Below are 22,072 nucleotides of genomic sequence, written 5' to 3' on the forward strand. Positions count from 1 at the left end.
GCACCTGTCTGAAGCCCTCCTTAAGAGGCAATGCTTGTTATTGTTTAATTTTTGTGCCAACCAGGAAAAGTCCTCTCATGAGGCAATTGGCAGATAAAAGAGATGTGTAATCCATCTCCTGCTACTCAGTGTGTCATTCACCTTGCTCACACCATGTGTTGATGCATGGTGAATAATAACCCAAGATCTTATAGAGTCCATTTGTGGAGAAGAGCTCCAACTTTCTGAACTCCCACACTTTCCATTGATCAAAGCTCTCCCTGACCAGGGATAAGAGCTATGAGGAACACCCCTCATCTCCATTTCATCTGCTTCACCCTAACTCTCAATGTTAGGGTTAAGAGCTCAAAATACCCCATTCTAGCTGGCTGTAAAGCCTAACCTTGCTTGAGCCTAATTGATTGTATATAGTGTGTGCTAATTGACTTGTTTGTTTGCTTACTTGATTCATCTGTGCATATTTGCTTGAGTGTGCCTTTGTGCATTTGTCATCATTACTTGTATATCATTTCATAAACATTATTTTGTAACATTTTGTTTTGTCCATGGAGGAGGCAAGCATAAGTCCATTGCTTGGCAGTTGTTCCCTATGATATGGTGGGAGACTAGTATAAGTCCATTGATTGGCATCTGGTATCCTTGTTTCATTTTGTTTTGTGAGACTAGTATAAGTCCATTGATTGACATCTGGTATCATTGTTTTTTTGTTTTAGGAGATTGGTATAAGTCCATTGATTGGCATCCGGTATCCATTTTTGTTTTGTTTTGGGAGATTGGAATAAGTCCATTGATTGGCATCAGGTATCCATTTTTGTTTTGGGAGATTGGAATAAGTCCATTGATTGGCATCCGGTATCCATTTACTTTGTTCATCTGTTATTTGCTTGTTGCCTCATTCCAAAGGAATCACTTGAATCATCTACATATGATCTCAAGAGGTGAACATCTAAGAAGTTTTACTTCCTTAACCCTCCCACCTTTTGTTTCTTTAAACCTCCATTTGCATGTTAACCCAAAACCTGAAAACTATTGTGCAAACATTTTCATTTCTTTTCAAATTAGAAACCTAGGCCTTAAGCCTCTGATTTTCAAACTTCATTTTCATAATACTTCTTTTGAATTGAATTCTAATCATACTTTGACCATCTTTTTCTGAATAAATTCTAATTGGTTAATTCCACTCATTCAATTGTTTTGTGGCTCAAGTCCACTTTCTTGATAAGTTTTCATACATTAGCCATAGGTTTGATTTATCCTAGTTGGTTGATGTTAATCTCACCTTTTGTCCTTAGTGATTGAGTTGTAAGACTTCCTTGCTTATTATAGGGTTAACCCCTCACTAGCAAGTTGAAGCTTTTCTCACATGGTGGACTTGTGGTTGTATAGGTTGAGTTTTCTCCCGTGGATAACGAAAGACCTTAGGGCTTTTGTTTTAAAATCAATTCACTTACTTTTGGAAATCTTTTAGCCGAACTACGGTGTTTTGATCCTTACCTTCCATGGAAAGGTACGTAGGCAACGGGTTCATCCGTTCAAACACAAAAATAATAATTTGTATATTCTTTTCTCATCCCTTTAATCATGTTTGCACAATAAATATTTCATAAACAAATAACATCTCATACAACAAGTTGTGAAAAGCGCTCCCTAGGAGTACCTAGGACGTTTTGGGTGCCTAACACCTTCCCATTGCGTAATTAACCCCTTACCCAGATCTCTGACCTTTTTCATTAGTTTTCTATGTGTAAAACTTCTTAGGCGTTTGTTTGCTTTTTAGCCATTCCTGTGGATAAATAAAAGTACGGTGGCGACTAGATTCTTTGTATGCTTTGCTTTTGATTTAGTCAATAAAGCATAAAGTGACGAAAACACCGCTACACTTACTAAGGCATCACTCTATAACACAATGTTCCCCAAGGTGTAATGAATGTGGTTTTCTCCATATCTTCGGGTGCCATCTTGATCTGATTATATCCGGAAAATCCGTCCATAAACGAAAAGACTTTGAATTTAGCAGTATTGTATACCAACATATCAATGTGTGGTAGAGAGAAATCATCTTTTGAAATGGCTTTATTCAAATCTCTATAATCAACACACATGCGGACTTTTCCATCCTTCTTCGGAACAGGAACAATATTGGCCACCCATTGCGGATACTCAGCGGTCACAAGGAAATCAGCATCAATTTGCTTCTACACTTCTTCTTTGATCTTCACTACCATATCTGGATGCGTTCTTCTCAACTTCTGCTTGACTGGTGGGCATTCTGGCTTCAACGACAATCAATGTTCCACTGTCTCAGAATCCAAACCAGGCATGTCTTGATAGGACCAAGCAAACACATCTGAATACTCTCAGAGAAGATTAATTAACCCCTTCTTAACCTCTGGACACAATCTATCCCCAATCTTGACTTCCTTCACATCATCCTCGGAACCTAAGTTGACTAACTCAATCTCCTATTCAAATGGCTGAATAGCTTTTCCTCCATGCTCAAGAAGACGAGACAATTCATCTCTTACCTCTTCATCACTTTCCTCCTCGTCCTTAAACATAGGGAATTCAAAATTTTGAGAAGGAGAATGATCATTGTATTCAACGGGGTTAGAAACCAACCTGCATAATGATTTGATATTTTGATTTTAGAGACATGAATTTGTGACCAAATATTATGCAGATGGATAATTATATTGTTTTATTTATATTTTTTGTGATTACCATTTTCTGAATAAAGCAAAGAGTAAAAACAAAACATCACACACGTGGATGAATATAATTAAACTTTATTAAAGATCAATTTGAAATGCCCAACAATGTTCACTTCTCCCTTAGGCATAAGAGAAGTTTTTTTGAAAACAAATAAAAGCAACTACTTAGATCGATGCATAATAACAAAAATTTTAACAACAATCCAATTGTTGCAAGCCTTTTCTTGCGTCATAAAATTGGTGCAGCCTTCCCCTTCGTCATCCTCTAGCACAACAGCTAAGTGTTGTTCATTGCATTGAATGAACCCTCCGCTACGGAAGCTGAGTTGCATATCCTCTGGTCTAACAACTGACATTCCTCGCTGAAAACCCAAACTGGTTCGATTCTTGTTATCGGCGACCTCTACCACTCGCCCCCACTGATCAACAATTCCTTCTTTGAGAATCTTCCTAGCATCTTTTAATGAGGACATAAATGCCTTAACTTTCTTTTCAGCAGCAATAGATAAGGCTTGGAATGGAGTTCCAACTTCATCCTTAGTTTCAACATAAGAGAAAGATGACAAGTGGCTAACCAACAGTTCCTTCTCCCCACCAACAATGACAAGCTTTCCATTCTTCACAAATTTGAGCTTCTAATGCACCATGGAGGTAACAACTCCTGCCTCGTGGATCGATGGCCTTCCCAGCATACAACTGTAGGCCAGATGGATATCCATTACTTGAAAAGTAATTTGAAAATCACTCGGACCTATCTTCACCGGAAGGTTCACTTCACCTATCACTGTCTTGGTATACGCCACTATATCTCATAGGCGTTCCTTGGTATGACAACTTTGACAATGTTTACTTTTGAAGTACATTCAACGAAGATCCGATGTCAACAAGCACATTGGATAAAGCGTCTTCCTTGCAATTCATGGAGATATGCAAAGCCAAGTTATGATTCCTACCCTCCTCAGGGAGTTCTTCATCATAAAAACTATGATTGTTGTAGGAAGTGATGTTAGCTACAATATGATCGAACTAATCCACCGTAACATCATGTTCCACAAACGCTTTCTCTAGAACTCTTTATAGTGTTTTCTATGCGCTTCGGAAAGTCATTAACAAAGATAGTACTGAAATCTGAGGGGGTTTGGAGCAGCTGCTCCACCATATTGAACTCACATTTCTTTATCATCCTAAGCACTTCATCATCATCATTAGTCTTCAAATTGCTGGATTCACCAGACTGATGCTTTGAAGTACTAACCGGATCTACTACGGGCACTTCTACCTTCTTACTAGTTGTTGAATCTTCCACATCTTTTGGGAACACTGACCCAAACACTCGACCACTACGGGTCACCTTGGCAACATCAACAATGCTCATGATAGAATTGGAATAGGTAATGGAACCTCTTGACCATCCTTCACCATAGTTTCATTATACTAACAAGGAACAACCTTATCGGATGCGTACGGGACTGGACCCGCCTACCGTATGACCAACGACGATACCAATCTTTGGCTAATACTGTTGTTGTTGCTACTATCATACTAAATCACCACTCTCTTGGGATTCTTAAACACATGAACAATCACATTTACATGGTTAGCTATGTCTCGGGATTGAACAATCTGAATCATAGCCTCATCCATCAACCGCTGGTTGTCTCTTTTCACAATCTCACAACCTCTTGAATTAACACTACAGATTGCACAACCATCATCGTCATGCTCACAATCGGTCACCAAGCAAATATCCTTATGCATCATCACCAAGACCTTCGAATGAAATGGACGTCGAACACTTTGAACTCCCCAGGGCAGGTGTCCACCATATTGACAAATGAATTTCCATGAGCGGGCAGTGGGTTAGCTTTCACGTTGGGTGCACGGTCCTCAAAGGACACAATTCCACTTTTCACTAGCGTCTAGACTTCATATTTGAGTGGATAACAGTTCTCAATGTCATGTCCGGGTGCTCCTTGATGAAAAGCACAGCGGAGGTTGGTTTGTACCACCATGGAAGTGGTTCAGGTATTTGCGGAGGATATCTTGGTTGGAGTAGGTTCTTAAGAACCAATGATGGGTAAAGCTCTGAATACGTCATCGGAATCGGGTCAAAAGAGACCTTCTTCCATTCAAAACTCTGTTGTTGATGATTGTTGGTATTGTTGTTTTTGTACGTGTTTGTTCGTTGTTGTGGTTGTCGTTGTTGGCGTTGTTGTGGTTGTACTGGTACTGATTGATTAACTGAAAACACAGGAATTACTGAAGATACTCGATGATGATGTTGACGGGATGGTTGAATTCTTCTGATCTGAGGCCTTCTCTGCCACCCACTGGAAATTCCATTGGTTTCACTGTCCTTCTTCTTACTAAAACTGCTGCCGTATCTCTTGCTGGACGATACTTCCTCCTTAGACAACCGTCCTTCACTAGGGTCTTTAGGAAAATCTTGTTCATCTTCTTTTCCTCTAAAGGAGAGTTGATATGAGCAGAGAGTTCTCTCCACCTCTACGCATACTCGTTAAACGTTTCCTTGTCCTTCTGAGACAGTGATCTTAACTGATCTCGGTCGAGAGCCATATCAACGTTCTACTTATACTTCTTTACAAATTCTTCACCCAAATCGTTGAATGTGTGGATGCTCGCACTATCCAACCCCATATACCATCTTAGCATAGCACCGATCAGACTGTCTTGAAAGTAGTTGATCAATAGCTGATAGTTATCTATTTCGATAGACATTTAGCGGGCATATATCACCAAATGACTGAGCGGACATGTGTTCCCTTTGTACTTTTCAAAGTCAGGCACTTTGAACTTCACTGGAATATTCACATTCGGCACCAGACACAATTCAACAACACTCTTTCCAAACAGGTCCTTACCTCTCAAACTCTTCAACTCCTTGCACAGCTCAAGAAAGTGACCTTTCATTTCATCCTTTCAGCACTCTGGAAGTTGTGTCATGTCTAAGCTTTTGATGTGACATCTTTGTCTGTTTTCCAATCTGACACTCCCCACAAAATCTTCCTTCATCAATCTTTAAGTCTGGGATTCCTCTGATAGTTTCAGCCGATATAATCCTCTTCATTCCTTTAAGATGCAGATGGCCCAATTTTTGATGCCATAGCTTCACTTCTTCTTCTTTGGCTAGAGTACACATCGATGATCAACCAGTTTCTTGAGAACTCCACATATAGCAGTTGTCCTTAGACCTGACTCCTTTCATGATCACTTCATTTTCTTTATTAGTAATCACACACTCAGTTTTTGTGAAGTTTACATTTAGACCTTGATCACATAGTTGATTGATGATGATTAGGTTTAATGTCAGTCCTTTAACAAGTAGCACATTGCCAAGGTTAGGGACTTCTGTAGCGGGGTATTCGTTACCATTAGAGATATTGACTAAATCCAAGGTAAATCATACAAGTCGAGTCGCCACCGCACTTCTATTTATCCAAAGGAATGGTTAGAAAGCGAACAAAAACTAGTAAAAGAAAACAGAGATCTGGGTAAGGGGGTTGGTTATGTAATGGGAACGTGTTAGGCACCCAAAACATCCTAGGTACTCCTAGGGAGCCCTTTTCATATTTGTTGCAAGGTTGTTGTTTTGTGAAAATTTTGTTTGTGCAAACATGATTGAAGAGATGAGAGGAGAATATACAAGTTATTTACATTTTGTGTTTGGATGGATAAACCCATTGCCTACGTACCATCTTAAAAAAGATTAGGATCAAAACCTCGTAGTTCGGGGTAAAAATCTCAAAAATGAGTTGGTGAATTGATTGGTCCAAAATCCTTAAGGTCTTTTGTTATCCAAGGGAGAAAACTCAACTTAAAACCACAAATCCACCATGTGAGGATAGCTTTAACATGCTAGAGAGGGGTTAACCCTATAATAAGCATGGAAGGCTCATTGTCCATCACTAAGGATATAGGTGAGTATTACATCTACCACAAAGATAACTCAAACCTAATAGCTAAAGGTTATGAAAGATTTTGATTAAGAAAGTGGCCATTGGAACCACAAAAGACACTTGAATGGGTTATACTTACCAATTAGAAGTATATACAAAATAGTCAAAGTTGACTTAAAGATTCAATTCAAAATAAGTGTTATGAAAAGAAAGTTTGAAAATTAAGAGCATAAGGCTTAAGTTTCTAATGTTTGAAAACAATAGTTAAATGTTTGCAAAAAAAGTTTTGGCTTGGGTTAGAGTGGAGAGAAGAAGAAGAATGGCTAAGTCTTAAGTAGAGCAAAAAGAGAAAGGATGAAGGAACAAAACCACAATGGAGTTCCTCTCTTGAGATCATCTAGATGATCCAAGTAGCTCCCATCCTTTGGAATAAGCAATCACAATAAAGCATAAGCAATCATCAAACAAGCCTCTTAAGAGTTCCTTAATGTGTCTTGTGTCTTTCACTTTGGATGAGCATGGCAATGGTCCTTCAATTAAGCTCAAGTTGGAACTCCTAGCACAAGAAAACACACATCAAAAGGTTCTATAACACAATCAAAGAATGGACAAGAGGGAGTTTAGAATATGGTCGTTTCAATGTTCATCTTCAAACTTAAGCATTCTAAAGGCTCAATGCCTAGTTGCTCTTTGACTTTTGATAGCACTCTAAAGGCCCAATGCCTAGTTGCTCTTTAACTTTTTATAGCACTCAAAAGGCCTAATGCCTAGTTGCTCTTTGACTCCAAATTTGCATAGGGAAAGTCTTAGAATCTAAGTCCATTTCTTTGCATTTGGTCCACAACAATCAAAACAAAAACACAAGCACAAAAGTATCTACACAATTATGAGCTCAAGTGAGCAAAAGGAAAATGACATTAACATAAACATGGGCTCAAGTGAGCAAAGAGAAAAGCAAATGGATAATATGTGCAAGAATAGTAAATTGCATAAAAGTAAAGAGCAAAAGGTAAACGTTAATTGTTAATGGTTAGTGTTAGTAGTTAGTGTGCCATAAGGCAAATTTAGCGCTAAGTTAAGCAATCGTAATTGGACTTATGTAGAAGTCACAACTATCTGAGGCCGGTCAATAATAATGTAGGCAACAACACAAGTTAGAAGTCTTGATTAGTGAACCAAGTTCCAACAACTTGCCATGCCAAAAAGAAAAAGAGAATTGATCTTGTATTGGTTTAAGCCTTTTGCATGATTTAGAAAACAACCTATCCCCAATGCAAAGCCATTCACTTGATCAATTGATCAAGATGAATTAGATTTGAATCAAGGAAGATTAAGTCTCCCTAATCAACCTTCAACTCATTGATCAAAAAGAAAAAAAGAAGAAGAAGAAGAAGGAGATGAAGAATGGATAAGGAAATGGAAAGATCAAAATGCATAAAGTGAAATAAGATGTACCAATCCAAATGTATTGACCAAATGACATTGAAAGTCAAAGTCAAACAATGATAAATCAGAAATGAGATGAAGATTGGAGATCAAACAATAAGCAAAATATTTTTTGGCATTTTTAATATTAAAATAAACTTGAATTAAAAATAAAAGAAAGGTCAAACTTCAAAATCACTTCAAATCAACCTTGAAAGGTCCAAGTGATTTATCCCAAGTTCAACAAGGTCAAACAAAGTTTGACAAAAAATTTCAGCATTTTTAAAAGTCAGAAACTATTTTTAATCAATTAAAAATGAATAAAAATAACCTAATTGAACTAAAAACTCAAATAAATCTCAAATCAATTTAAAAATTGATGAGAATATTTTTCATAGATCCATCATCATTCAAATGGGTTAGGAAAATATTTTTGTATTTTTTGAATATCAAAAACTATTTAAAATGAATTAAAAATAACCAGAAAAGAGAAAATTCACAAAAAATATCAAATAATGAAATAAAAAATATTAAGAATCAGAAATAGAAACTAGAATTTATTTGGAGACTAATGCAATTGGTCCCATAATTTTTGGATTAAAAATGAGAGAGATATTGATTTTTGAAATCAAAGGGAATAAACAAAATAAAATCAAAAATTAGAAAATGTGGAAAATCCTGGCTCGTTAGATCTCCTTTCATTAAATGACGTGGATGATCTGAAGGCAATGGCATGCGCGCACATCATAGGACCATGTCAATGCAACCACACATAGATTAAATAAAAGTCATAACAATCAAAGGCCAAGATCAAATCTAAAAAATGAATCCAAGGGTCCACAATTCATCTGGAAATGGGACGGCCACCGGTGTCACCTTCTTCTCCGGTGAGCTTGGATTTTCCGGCCAAAGTTGCAGAGATCCAAAAGGCAACCAAAATGCACGATCCATACATCTTCAGAAAGCTGGGATGATGTACATCATCCCTGTGCCACTCAATTCCACTCTAGATCTCTATATTGAGAGAAATCAGAGATGGAAGTTCTGTGGTGTTCATTATGAACTCAATGGATTTCAAAAATTAAATGCATAATCATGATGCCTCTATTGAGAGGACTTCAGCCAACACAAGATCCAAGCAAATAGGTCAATGGATGATGAGATTCGAAGAAAATACCAGTTGAAGAGTAAGCTTGATTTCGGGAAACTAGAGCTTGATTCCTTGCTTTCTTTGCCAAAACAGAAGATCAATGAGATGAATGATGAAGGTTCGAAAGCTTTAGATCCCAGGATTCAACCAGATGTAGTTTAATTTTGGATCTCAAAAATTTGAAAGAAAGTGAGATAGCTTCTTCGGTATTGGTTATGGTTTCAGTTGTGCAGCGTTTCTTGCGCCATTAGGTTGAGGAAGAGTGAGGCTGAACAACTCTATATATAGCAATTGGCAAAGTCAATGCATGAAAATTTCATGTGCATGAATGAAGAGGGCCTCCATGCATGGGCCTGTACAGGCGCATGGAGGGCCCAAATCTAATTGATTTGGTAAGCTTAACATCAACATATTGGTTTTGGACGTGGAGATGTGATGTAATTGGATTATGCATGAAGTTTGAATCAAGTTTCCATAAATGCACCAAAATATTCCCTTCTTCGAAAATGACATTTGCCAAATCCAAACATGATTATGTGAGTAATGGTTTGAAAGGTCTTGATGTAAGGAACAATTGTTATGTTGGACAAAAATCCATTTGAAATGTGGAAATTTATGAAATTTGAGTTTAAAGTGCAAGGTGTATGACATGTCAAAGCAAGGTTTCTAAATTTGGCCTATTTTCAAGCCCCTCTGTTTTGATGATGCAAGCCTCAAATTTAAACACTTCCAACATCAAAGTTGTAGACCTTTTTAAGAAAATCAAAATGGACTTAAATTTGGCATTATTTGGATTTTTGATGAAAGCGTTATGGGCACTTGAAGTTGGACTTTTTTGCCTTTTAATGCATTTGACCCAAAAGGACCTATAATGTCTTGCATTATCACATGTATTTCCTTTGAGATTTTGAAATTTTGTCCAACATAACATTTGAAGTAGACATCTTAAGCTTTCCAATGAATTTCATCCCACCTCAAAAACATAAAAGATGAATGAGTTATGTCCTTGGGAAGTTGACCCAAAATTAGGGTGTCAGTCAAAATGACCTATAATGTATTGGAATGGGAGATGACCTTCCAAGCTTCAAATCAATTTTTGATGAACATGAAAGTTGTTCATATTGTCCTTAAGAACATTGTTTATTTTGGAATCATCTCCATTTTACCAACACATAAAACATTAGGTCTCAGTGCATTTCAAAATAGTCAAATGAATTGACTGATCAACTTCTCAAGTCCATGCCTCATATCTTGATGAATTGATGATTGAGGACACTCAAATAAGTTCAAGTATGCATGAAATGATGAATTAAAGAACTTCCCTTGATTGTATTTGATCATGGGCTGAGGTTGCTTCAGGAGCAAGGCATTGTAGTGCACAGATGAATTAGGGTTTCTTTGGGGAACCAACCTCAAACCCTTTGACTTGCTTTGATCAAAATGATGAATTGAGATGCTAGGGAGGCATACTTAATGGATGAGAGCTTTGGGAACCATTACCATGCTTGCTATCATCTCCTTTTGACCTTACCATTGCATAAGTGATCTCTTTGAAGCTCTTGACCTTGTGATTGCTCAAGCTACAAACAAAAGATGTTAGTGACATATTTTTGTGCTTTTGGTTAGTAAAAAAAATAAGAAAAGCAATGATATACAATTCAAGCATGCTTGGTGATCTCAAACCACTCTCAAGAAGTCCCACCCAAAGGCAAAGGGAACCAAGATGCTAAGGATCCTTGAGGCAATGCAAATGCAATGTTATAATGCCATGAGGGATCTTAGGGACAAAATTAGGGTCTTATAGATGCCCCTATTTAAGGTCATTCTAGCCGGAGAAGTGAAGGTTAAAATCTTCGTCTCGACGGGGTAGAATGGGCTTAAATAATATTAAAGAAACGAATTTTGGTCCCTAAGAGACCTTATGATACAGAGGTATGCATGCAAAAAAATGGTATAACTCTGTGGGGATATGCGTCCACAAAAGAAAAAGAAATCCGGAGAAACTAAAAAATCCCAAAGGAGTAATACACTCACTAGGGAGACAGAGACTCTGGGGGAGTAAAGTGCATGAGAGACACGAAGGGAATCCATGAAATAAATCAATGGAAGGACTCGAGCCGACTCGAAAATGCATGTATTGGGGAATATGCCAATACATCCAAAAATTATCCGCAATGGATACTTCGGATGAAAATCCGGACTCAGGTGGGGATGTCCCCTAAGGACTCAACTGAGGAAGATCCCAACAGAAATCTCCTGGGGAAACAACGGGATGAGGTATTACCGGTTATTGGGTAATAAGCTCAAAGAGACGTGTGATCTGAACACCGGTATAAGGGTGAGAGAACAACATGCTCGGGAAGAATGAGTATCTAAGACCAGTATAAGGGTGAGAGATATCAATCAACCAAATCATCTGAGGAAGACCTAAAAAGGTATATTTCAACTCAGGAAAATCTGACTCCACAGGGGACAAAAAGGTCATAATAGGGAGCAGAAGGAAGGAACACCAGGGATGCCGGTTATTGGGCATATAATAGGTGACCAACCAAAGCGTGAATTGGGGAATATTCCCAAAACACTCATCATCCAAAAAGAGGGCAAAAAGCAAACTCGATTATGGGATGGACATTCGATTCCAAAATAGGGATACGAATATTACTCAACTAGGGAAGAACAAAAGGCTTCGACCAAAGAGTGCATGAGATATATTATCTATTACTGTCAGAACGTAGACAATACACTCGCATGGAAGATTATCCACAACCGATTACTGGGTTAATAAAGGATAGATCGACCGACAGAGAAAGGCATCGGGATACAGAAACTAGGTATATAATGATGACCATTCAAGGGGAGCAACCAACATTACCGACAACCGGTAAATGAAAGAGGGCTTGCTGGGGATAAAATTGCCTAATCAGAGCAATTATCCAAAAGAATGAGGGAATATCACCACCGAATATTGGATAATGATAACCGTCAAGGAGGGGATTACATCTACCAGATACTAGGTAGAAAAACCACAAAAGAGTAACCGTCATCAATTAGGATGAACAAGAAGGTTAACTCTGTAAAGGGGAGAAAATATGGCTTACAACTACCGATATAAGGGTAGAAAACCACAGTCTCCGCCGAGGATAAGATGAATAATTACCGATTACTGAGCAATTATTCATTTATACCACGGGGAAACACAGGAAACAGTCACAAGGAGCCAATTTAGGATCAAACCAAAGAGGCAAACTGAATCAAGACTCGTCCTTGTGAGGATATAACTCAATAGGGGAACCCATCCCAATATATGTGTTGGGAGGAAGCAAAAACAACCGTCGTCCACGAGGATATAACTCAGTGGGGAATGTGGCAGGAAAGATAAACAGTTTCTGCCTAATGGGCTGACTCTATATTGAGGGATCAGACACCGACATCTGCTTGGGAATGTACTACCCTAAATGCTGACAACAGGGAATAACAAACAGACATGCATGATTTATGTATGATAAATGCTTGAAAATTATATGAATATCTGAATGTTTGAAAATTATATGCACACATGCATGATTTATGTATGATAAATGCTGGCAGACAGACATTTCTAACACAAACAGTTTCAAGGAGTACAAACATCTGGTACTACATCTCAAGAGAGAAAGCCATATTCACCGGAGAGTATCCAATCTGTCGGGGATCAGAGATACCAGGAACCAACAAAATCTCTGTAGGGGATGAATCATCGGTCAATCCGGCTGGGGACAGGAATTTATTGCACAGATAAAATTTGCCGCATAAGCAACTCTACTGGGGAATCCATCCGAGGAGGTAAAGGGATTCTGGGGATCAACCACCGAGTACCGTACCCACCAAGGAGATCACATCTGCTGAGGAGAAAAGATTGCTGCTCCGCTAAAGGGGAAAGTGGTGAATATCTCAACAAGCATTCTACTCAGTAGGATAAGCCACAAAAGGCTCCGGAGTAAGAAAATACAGTCATGCCAGGACAATGAACAAATGTCTTACCCTGTTGGAGATCATACCATCCTTGGGAGAGCACTGAGGATCTCCTAAGTATCTTTTCGTCGTTATGAATGATCACTTTGTTTAAAAAACAAGTTATGAAAAACTCGATTATTCAAAACAATGATATTTTCTCAATTAAAGCATGTAAAACATTTGTTGAATAGAAACAAATAAGAGTGCAAATAATGGGATAAAAGGCTCAAATTTATTTGATGGAATGGTAATCTGCAAATGGCAAAATTCCATAGATCTTTACAAATTTGAAATTGGTGATATATATTGGCAAAGGGCTACATTGAACATAATGACCATTTCTCCACCAATTCTGAATCCAATGTATTTGAAGCTTCGGTTGATGACGAATAAGGAAGAATCTCTGACGGGTGACAGTTGTAGAACAAAGTCTTGTCAGGATGCAGTTACTTGCCAAATCCCTAATTTTTGCTTAGATTGCCCCAGGATGAGGTACTCAATCTAGCGGGATACATATATTCCTCTTTTTTCATGTCTCTAACTTTTGCCTGGACCGCCCTTTCGGGTTTTCGATCCATATAGACGCTCTTTTTTTGCCTAAGACGCCCTTTCGGGTTTTCAACTTAGCGAGCTATTCTGTTTTTATTTTTAGGCGAAGTATTTCTTGACTGCATCTGAATTCACAGGACGAGTGAAATCCTCCCCATCCATAGTTGTAAGCATCAAAGCACCGCCTGAAAAGGCTCTCTTAACAACATATGAACCTTCATAGTTTGGAGTCCACTTGCCCCTGGAATCGAGCGCGAAAGACAAGACTTTCTTGAGCACAAGGTCACCTTCTAGGAACACACGAGGCTTGACCTTCTTATTAAAAGCTTTCTACATTCTCTGCTGATATAACTAACCATGGCACATGGCAGTCAATCTCTTTTCTTCTATCAAGTTCAGTTGGTCATAACGATTCTGAACCCATTCAGCATCAGTCAACTTGGCCTCCATCAAGACTCTCATTGATGGGATCTCCACCTCTACTGGGAGCACAGCCTCCATGCCATAAACAAAAGAGAAAGGGGTTGCCCCTGTTGAAGCACGGACAGACGTACGATATCCATGTAAAGCAAATGGCAACATCTCATGCCAATCCTTATACGTGACAACCATCTTCTGGATAATCTTCTTGATATTCTTATTAGCAACTTCAACAGCCCCATTCATCTTGGGTCTGTAAGGAAAAGAATTATGATGGGCTATCTTGAACTCACTACACAACTCTTTCATCATTTTGTTGTTCAAGTTAGATCCATTATCAGTAATGATCTTATCTCGCACACCATAACGGCATATGAGTTGATTCTTGATAAACTTCACGACCACCTGCCTGGTCACGTTTGCATACGATGCTGCTTCAACCCACTTGGTGAAGTAATCAATTGCTACGAGAATAAATCTGTGTCCGTTGGACGCTTTTGGTTCTATCATGCCAATCATGTCAATTCCCCACAAGGAGAAAGGCCATGGTGATGAAATCACATTCAGAAGTGTCGGGGGAATATGAATCTTATCCGTATAAATCTGACACTTATGGCATTTCTTCACATATTTGCAGCAGTCAGACTCCATTGTCAGCCAATAGTAGCCTTCTCTCAACATCTTTCTAGCCATGGCATGTCCGTTGGAATGAGTACCAAATGAATCCTCATGGACCTCAGTCATCAACAGGTCTGCTTCGTGTCTATCCACGCATCTGAGCAGCACCATGTCAAAATTTCTCTTATAAAGCACATTGCCATTGAGGTAGAAACTTCCTGATAATCTCCTCAAATTCTTCCTATCTTTCACAGATGCCTCAGGCGGATAAACCTGGTTCTGAAGGAAGCACTTGATATCATGATACCATGGCTTATCATCTTTCACATCCTCTACTGCAAATACATGAGTTGGTCTGTCCAAGCGCATCATAGTGATATTCGGGACTTCATTCCAAAGTTTAACCATAATCATCGAAGCAAGTGTAGCAAGAGCATCTGCCATCCGATTCTCATCTCGAGGAATATGATGGAAGTCAACCTCAGTAAAGAACGTTGAAATCCTCCTCGCATAATCCCTATATGGAATGAGACCATGCTGATTCGTTTCCCATTCACCCTTAATCTGATTAACAACGAGGGCCGAATCACTATAAACATCAAGATGCTTGATCCTTAGATCAATGCATTCCTCCAATCCCATAATGCAGGCCTCATACTCAGCCATATTATTCGTGCATTTGAAAGTTAGCCTTGCTGTAAAAGGAATATGTGTGCCCTGAGGAGTAATAATCACTGCCCCAATACCATTTCCATACTGATTTACAGCGCCATCAAACACCATACTCCATCCGGACCCAGGCTCTGGCCCTTCATCGAGTGTAGGCTCATCACAATCTTTCATTTTCAAATACAAAATCTCCTCGTTTGGGAAATCATACTAAACTGACTGATAATCCTCGATCGGCTGATGTGCCAAGTGGTCAGCCAAGATACTACCTTTAATAGCCTTCTAAGCTCGATACTCAATATCATACTCAGATAACAACATCTGCCAACGGGCAATCCTCCCTGTTAAAGCAGGCTTCTCGAAGATATACTTGATTGGATCCATACTGGATATCAACCAAGTCGTATGGTTTATCATATACTGGCGTAAGCGCTTAGCAGCCCAAGCCAAAGCACATCATGTCTTCTCATGCATTGAGTCTCGAGACTGACAATCAGTGAACTTCTTGCTCAGGTAGTAGATGGCATATTCTTTCTTCCCTGATTCATCTTGCTGACCAAGGACACAACCCAATGAGTCTTCAAGAACAGTTAAGTACATAATCAAAGGTCTCCCTTCCACAGGCGGAGATAGAATCAGAGGTTTGGACAAATACTCTTTAATACTGTCGAAAGCTTTCTGGCAATCCTCGGTCCAATCGTGGGACTGATCTTTCCGGAGGAGCTTGAATATCGGCGCACATGTGGGATATGAATCTGGAAATATAATTCAAGCGGCCAAGAAAACCTCAGACTTGCTTGTCAGTTTAGGGCGCTGACATCTCTTGTATTGCTTTGACCTTTGCAGGATCAACCTCAATACCTCTTTCACTGACCATAAAACCCAATAACTTGCCGGAACAGACTCCAAATGTACACTTGGTGGGATTCAGACAAAGCTTGTACTTCCTCAAACGCTAAAAAAGCTTCAACAAGTGTTATACATGTTCAACTTCCGTTCTTGACTTAGTGATCATATCGTCAACATATACCTCGATCTCCTTGTGCATCATATCATGAAACAAGGTAGTCATAGCTCGTTGATACGTGGCTCCGGCGTTCTTCAAACCGAAAGGCATCACTCGATAATAGAATGTTCCCCAAGGTGTGATGAATGTTATCTTCTCCATATCCTCGGGTGCCATTTTGATCTGATTATATCCGGAAAATCCGTCCATAAATGAGAAGACATTGAATTTAGCTGTGTTATCTACCAACATGTCAATATTTGGTAGAGGGAAATCATCTTTCGAACTGGCTTTATTCAAGTCTCTATAGTCCACACACATCTGGACCTTTCCATCTTTCTTAGGCACGGGCACAATATTGGCCACCCATTGAGGATATGTAGAAGTCACCAGCAACCCCGCATCAATTTGCTTTTGAACCTCCTCTTTGATCTTTACTGCCATATTAGGATGAGTTCTTCTGAGCTTCTTCTTCACAGGCACGCACTCAGGCTTCAAGCGTAAAAAAATGTTGCACAATATCAGTATCTAGACGGGGCATGTCCTCATATGACCATGCAAAGACGTCAACATATTCTCGTAGCAATTCAATCAACCCCTTCTTAACAGATTCTTCTAGAAGTGCCCCAATCTTCACTTCTCGCACACAATCTTCAGACCCCAAGTTGACCGTTTCCAGATTCTCAAGATGCGGCTGAATGATCTTCTCTTCATGCTCAAGTAAACGGGTAATCTCATCAGGAATCTCTTCAACATCATCTTCTTCTGCCTCAAATATAGGGAACTCAAAATTGGGAGATGGTGTTGGATCATTATGTTCAATGGGTTTGATCAACCCGCATAATGATTTTGGATATGAAAAGCTTTAGAATTCAAACAAGGCAATCATTATGCAGATGAAATGATTGATTTTGTTCTATTTTTAAGGTTTTATGTGATCACCAATTTCATGCAAAAAGCAAAAAGGGAAAATAATTGGAAAAACAAACATTTAACATGAATTTATTGAATGAAAATATCATTGTATTAAGGCGCCAACAATGTCATCGCTCCTCCTTTCGGCATGGGAGGAGGGTTTTCTAAACACAATGAACATTACTTTGACTTATGGATAATTGTTGGAATATCCATAGCGACCCAATTATTGCAGATTCCCCCAGGGATGACGAAGTTGCCAGAATCCTCTGCATCCTCTTCCAAGATGGCAGCAGCTTCTTCATCTTGACTGGTGTGGATGAACCCTCCACTCTCGAACAACCCTTAAATGTTGAAAACCCCAGACGAATAACCTATGCCAGCCCGAGACTTGTTGCCTTCTAGCTCAATCATTTTCCCTAAACCAGCAGTTACACCACACTCAATGGCCAACTTTGCATCTTTATAGGAAGCAAATGAAGGATTTCTCTTCTCAATAGGCTCAGCGATAGACAAAGCTTGGAAAGGAGTTCCAACTTCATCCTCAGCATTTATGTATGAGAAGGAAGAAAAGTGGTTAACCGGGAGAGCCTTTTCTCCCCCTACCACCACCAGTTTCTTATTCTTCACAAATTTTAGTTTCTGGTGTAGGATGGATGTCACAGCGCCTGCTTCGTGAATCCATGGTTTGCCTAAGAGACAGCTATACGATGGGTGAATATCCATAACCTGGAAGGTAATCTGGAAATCAGTTGGTCCGATCATGACTGGGAGATCAACTTCCCCAATCACAATTTTGCGAGACCCATCGAAAGCCTTCATAACTACTCCATTCTGCCTCATGGGAGGCCCTTGATAAGACAATTTCGAAAGAGTAGTTTTTGGAAATACGTTCAGTGATGACCCAGTGTCCACCAGCACATTGGACATGGCGTCGTCTTTGCAACCCATAGATATATGTAATGGCAAGTTGTGGTCTCTTCCCTCCTCGGGGAGATCAGAGTCACAGAAACTCAAGTTGTTACAAGCAGTAATGTTTGCAACAATTCTATCGAATTGTTCTATCGTGACATTGTGATCTACATATGCCACATCCAAAACCTTCTGTAGAGCCTCTCGGTGTGGTTCTGAATTTAAAAGCAATGATAGTACCGATATTTTGGATGGCGTTTGTAGAAGCTGGTCTACAACATTGTACTCGCTCCTCTTGATGAGCCTCAGCATCTCATCACAGTTTTCTTTCACATTGCCGCTTGGGCCAGTAGAAGTAGATGTTATCAATGTAGAGGAGGGCTTAACAACAAGTGTCGGATTCAGAGTGCTCGAAGCATTCCTCATCGGGTGTTCAACAGAATCAGCATTAGCTTGGGGCTTTGGAGGTGCTGAAAACACACGACCACTGCGGGTCAAACCACTAACATCTGCAATGTTAACAATAGAGGAAGATGGTAAGGACACTTCTTTCCCATTTTCTACCGCAACAGTATTGTAGCGAAAGGGAATTGCTTTTTCGGAAGAGTATGGTACTGGTCCGGCCGGCTTAATGGTTAATGCGAGAGAAACCTTCTGCTTCCTAACATCATACTTGATGATAACAGGCTCGGGGATCCGGAATACTGGAGAAATCACATTGACTTCATCAGCATCTTCGTCAACATTTCTGTTTTGAAGGATCTCAATAACTCCTTCATCCAGCATTTCCTGAACATCTTTGCGCACCTGGCGACAACCTCTTTGATTAACAGAACAAATTCGGCATCTATCATGGTCATGCTCATAATGACTATAACCACACAGAAAATGATGCATCTCGACCAGACATTGTCGAATATGACTAACATATTTGACTTTGTACTTGCCAGGGAAGCCCTGGACCATGTTGACAGATTTCCCATGCTCGGGCAATGGGTTCTTCTTCACATTAGGACCTACATCCTCGAAACACAGAATGCCACACCTCACAAGGTCTTGAACCTTGGTCTTCATAGGGTAACAATTTTCCACGTCATGGACGGGAGCACCAGAATGGCAAACACAGTTTAATTCAGGCTTATACCACCACTAGGGGTTAGCAGGTATAGCCGGTGGGTCTCTCGGAGTAACCAACTTCCTCTCTATAAAAGAGGGATAAAACTCTACATACGTCATTGGAATAGGATCGAAAGTGACCCTTTTCCTCTCGTAACTCGTGCTGGTTTGATTACTGTTTCGAGGCTGGTAGGCCTGCTGTTACGGACGGTGCTGTTGATGCTGATATTGCGGATGTGGTTGCTGATTGTTGTTATGTTGCTGGTACTGCTGATTATCTATGAAAATAGGTGCTATATGAGCCACCTGGTGCTGGTTACTAGCAGGACGCACGGCCTTCCTCCTCACAGAGGGTCTTCTTGGTTTCATATGGGAGGTCACAACATGTGGCTCTCCATCTTTCTTCTTCGCAAATGCCCCATATCATTTGGCAGAAGAGCCTTCTTCTCTGGTTAGACGTCCTTCTCTAACCCCTTCTTCTAGACGCATCCCCATATTCACCATTTCGGTGAAGTCAGAAGGAGCGCTAGCAATCATTCGCTCATAATAAAAAGAACTTAAGGTCTTCAAGAAGATCTTAGTCATCTCTTTCTCCTCTAGCGGAGGCACGATCTGTGTTGCTAACTCTCTCCACCTCTGGGCGTACTCTTTAAACGTTTCCTTGTCCTTTTGGGACATGGCTCTCAAATGATCCCTATCGGGAGCCATATCCACATTGTACTTGTACTGCTTGACGAAGGCCTCGCCAAGATCATTGAAGGATCGGATGTTCGCACTGTCTAAACCTATATACCAACGCAAAGCGGCACCGGACAGACTGTCTTGAAAGTAGTGGATGAGAAATTGGTCATTGTCGGTCTGAGTTGACATCTTCCTGGCATACATGACCAGGTGGAAGAGGGAAGGTATTTCCCTTGTATTTTTCAAAGTCAGGGACCTTGAATTTTACAGGGATTTTGACATTAAGGACCAAACAGAGTTCAGCAGCAGATTTGCCAAAAAGGTCCTTTCCTCGGAGAGTTTTCAATTCCTTGCGGAGCTCAAGAAACTGATCATTCATAGCGTCCATCTTCTCATAGACATCTGGTCCCTCAGATGGCTCAGAATGATAGATGGTGTCGTCTACCCTGGGCAATGTATGCACGACAGGAGGAGGAACGGCAAGGACCGGGCTAGATGTCGGCATAGAAGCAAATGTGGGAGTAAGACCCTCGGGCATGAAATTGGGAGGCATCCCCCACGAGAATCCGGCTGGCATGGCCGTCGGAGCAAAGTGCGCACTGGCTGCAGGCACAGTCGAGGAGACAATCTCAGAGATGATTGTCCTCTGGGGAGGAGTTGAAGGTGTCAGAGAAGACTGGCTCTGGGCAGCCAAGAATGATTCCATCAAGGCACTTAATCTGGCCACTTCCTCTTTCAGCTCACGGTTCTCTTATTCTAGAGGATCCATCAGTCTTGAAATGTTGGCTCTGGTGTAGTACCGGTGAGTCAGCTTGTCTTCAAAATAATTGAAGAACACAGAGTTAGACCACAGGACAAGAAGCCGGGAACAAAACCTGCTTGTGCACATGATGCATGCAATGCTCGTGCATATGATTTTTTCTTTTATTTTCAAAGGAACTTTTACGGTTCTATTTGCAAATATTAAATATTTATCACATATGGAAATATCTCATCAAATAATATCGGGGAAAAGAAGTACAACATTGTCAAGCATATACAGGAGAAAAGGAAAATAATCATCCTATGGATCCCTAGAAACAATCATCTAAAGCTCAGGACACAGGAAGATAGGATGCACGAAGCCTTTTCACCTCCCTCTCGTAGGCTGCCTCCATATCTAGCTTCTCCTTGGCGAGTCGATCGTACTTCCTCTTCCAAAAGTTGGAAGACTGAGGAAGCAGAGAAGTCCATGCATCATCAGGATCATCAATAACCTGGTGTTCGAGGAACTCTATCAAAGCATCCTTCTCCTTGATCTGCTGAAGCAACTCTTCCCTTTCACGGATCCAAGCACGTGATCGGTCTTCGTCTCTCAACTCCTCTACTCCTTGATCAGGGAGGGTTGAAGGCCCAACTATAACCAAAGGTGTAGGTCTCGGATACTCGTAAGGCATGAGATACTCAGACGCTCTCTTCCTAACCCAAGCGGTGTAAGGCTCCATAGCAACACAATTCTTAGAACCCAACTCCTTCCTTCCTTTCCTATGAATCTTGCGCCAAGCGCGGACCATTTTTTCCCTTCAAGCCTTGGGGATCTTTACCCTCCTGAAAGAACACACCTTCTAACATAATGTTATTAGGTTTATCCTTTAGGGGGAACCCAAGTTGACGACGCGCCAAAACAGGGTTGTAGTTAATCCGACCACATGTACCAAGAAGAGGTACATTGGAGAATTCACCACAAGAGTCAATAATTTGCACACCATCATGCACACGGTTGTACCAAGAGATATCATCATTAGTGAGATTCATAAGTCTCTTGGACCACCGTAGACATCCCTTGTTCTCCTTGAAGGTGACCGTCTGCGGTAAGTGAGAAATAAACCACTTATACAACAGAGGCAAACAGCACACAATGGCACCACCACCCTTTGCATTCCTCAGATGCAAAGAGAAATAGGTATCACCCAACAGAGTCGGAATAGGATTAAGAGTAGAGAAGATCCTA

This window comes from Lathyrus oleraceus, chromosome 6 (assembly GCF_024323335.1).
Source record: "Lathyrus oleraceus cultivar Zhongwan6 chromosome 6, CAAS_Psat_ZW6_1.0, whole genome shotgun sequence".
In the NCBI taxonomy this organism is placed as follows: domain Eukaryota; kingdom Viridiplantae; phylum Streptophyta; class Magnoliopsida; order Fabales; family Fabaceae; genus Lathyrus; species Lathyrus oleraceus.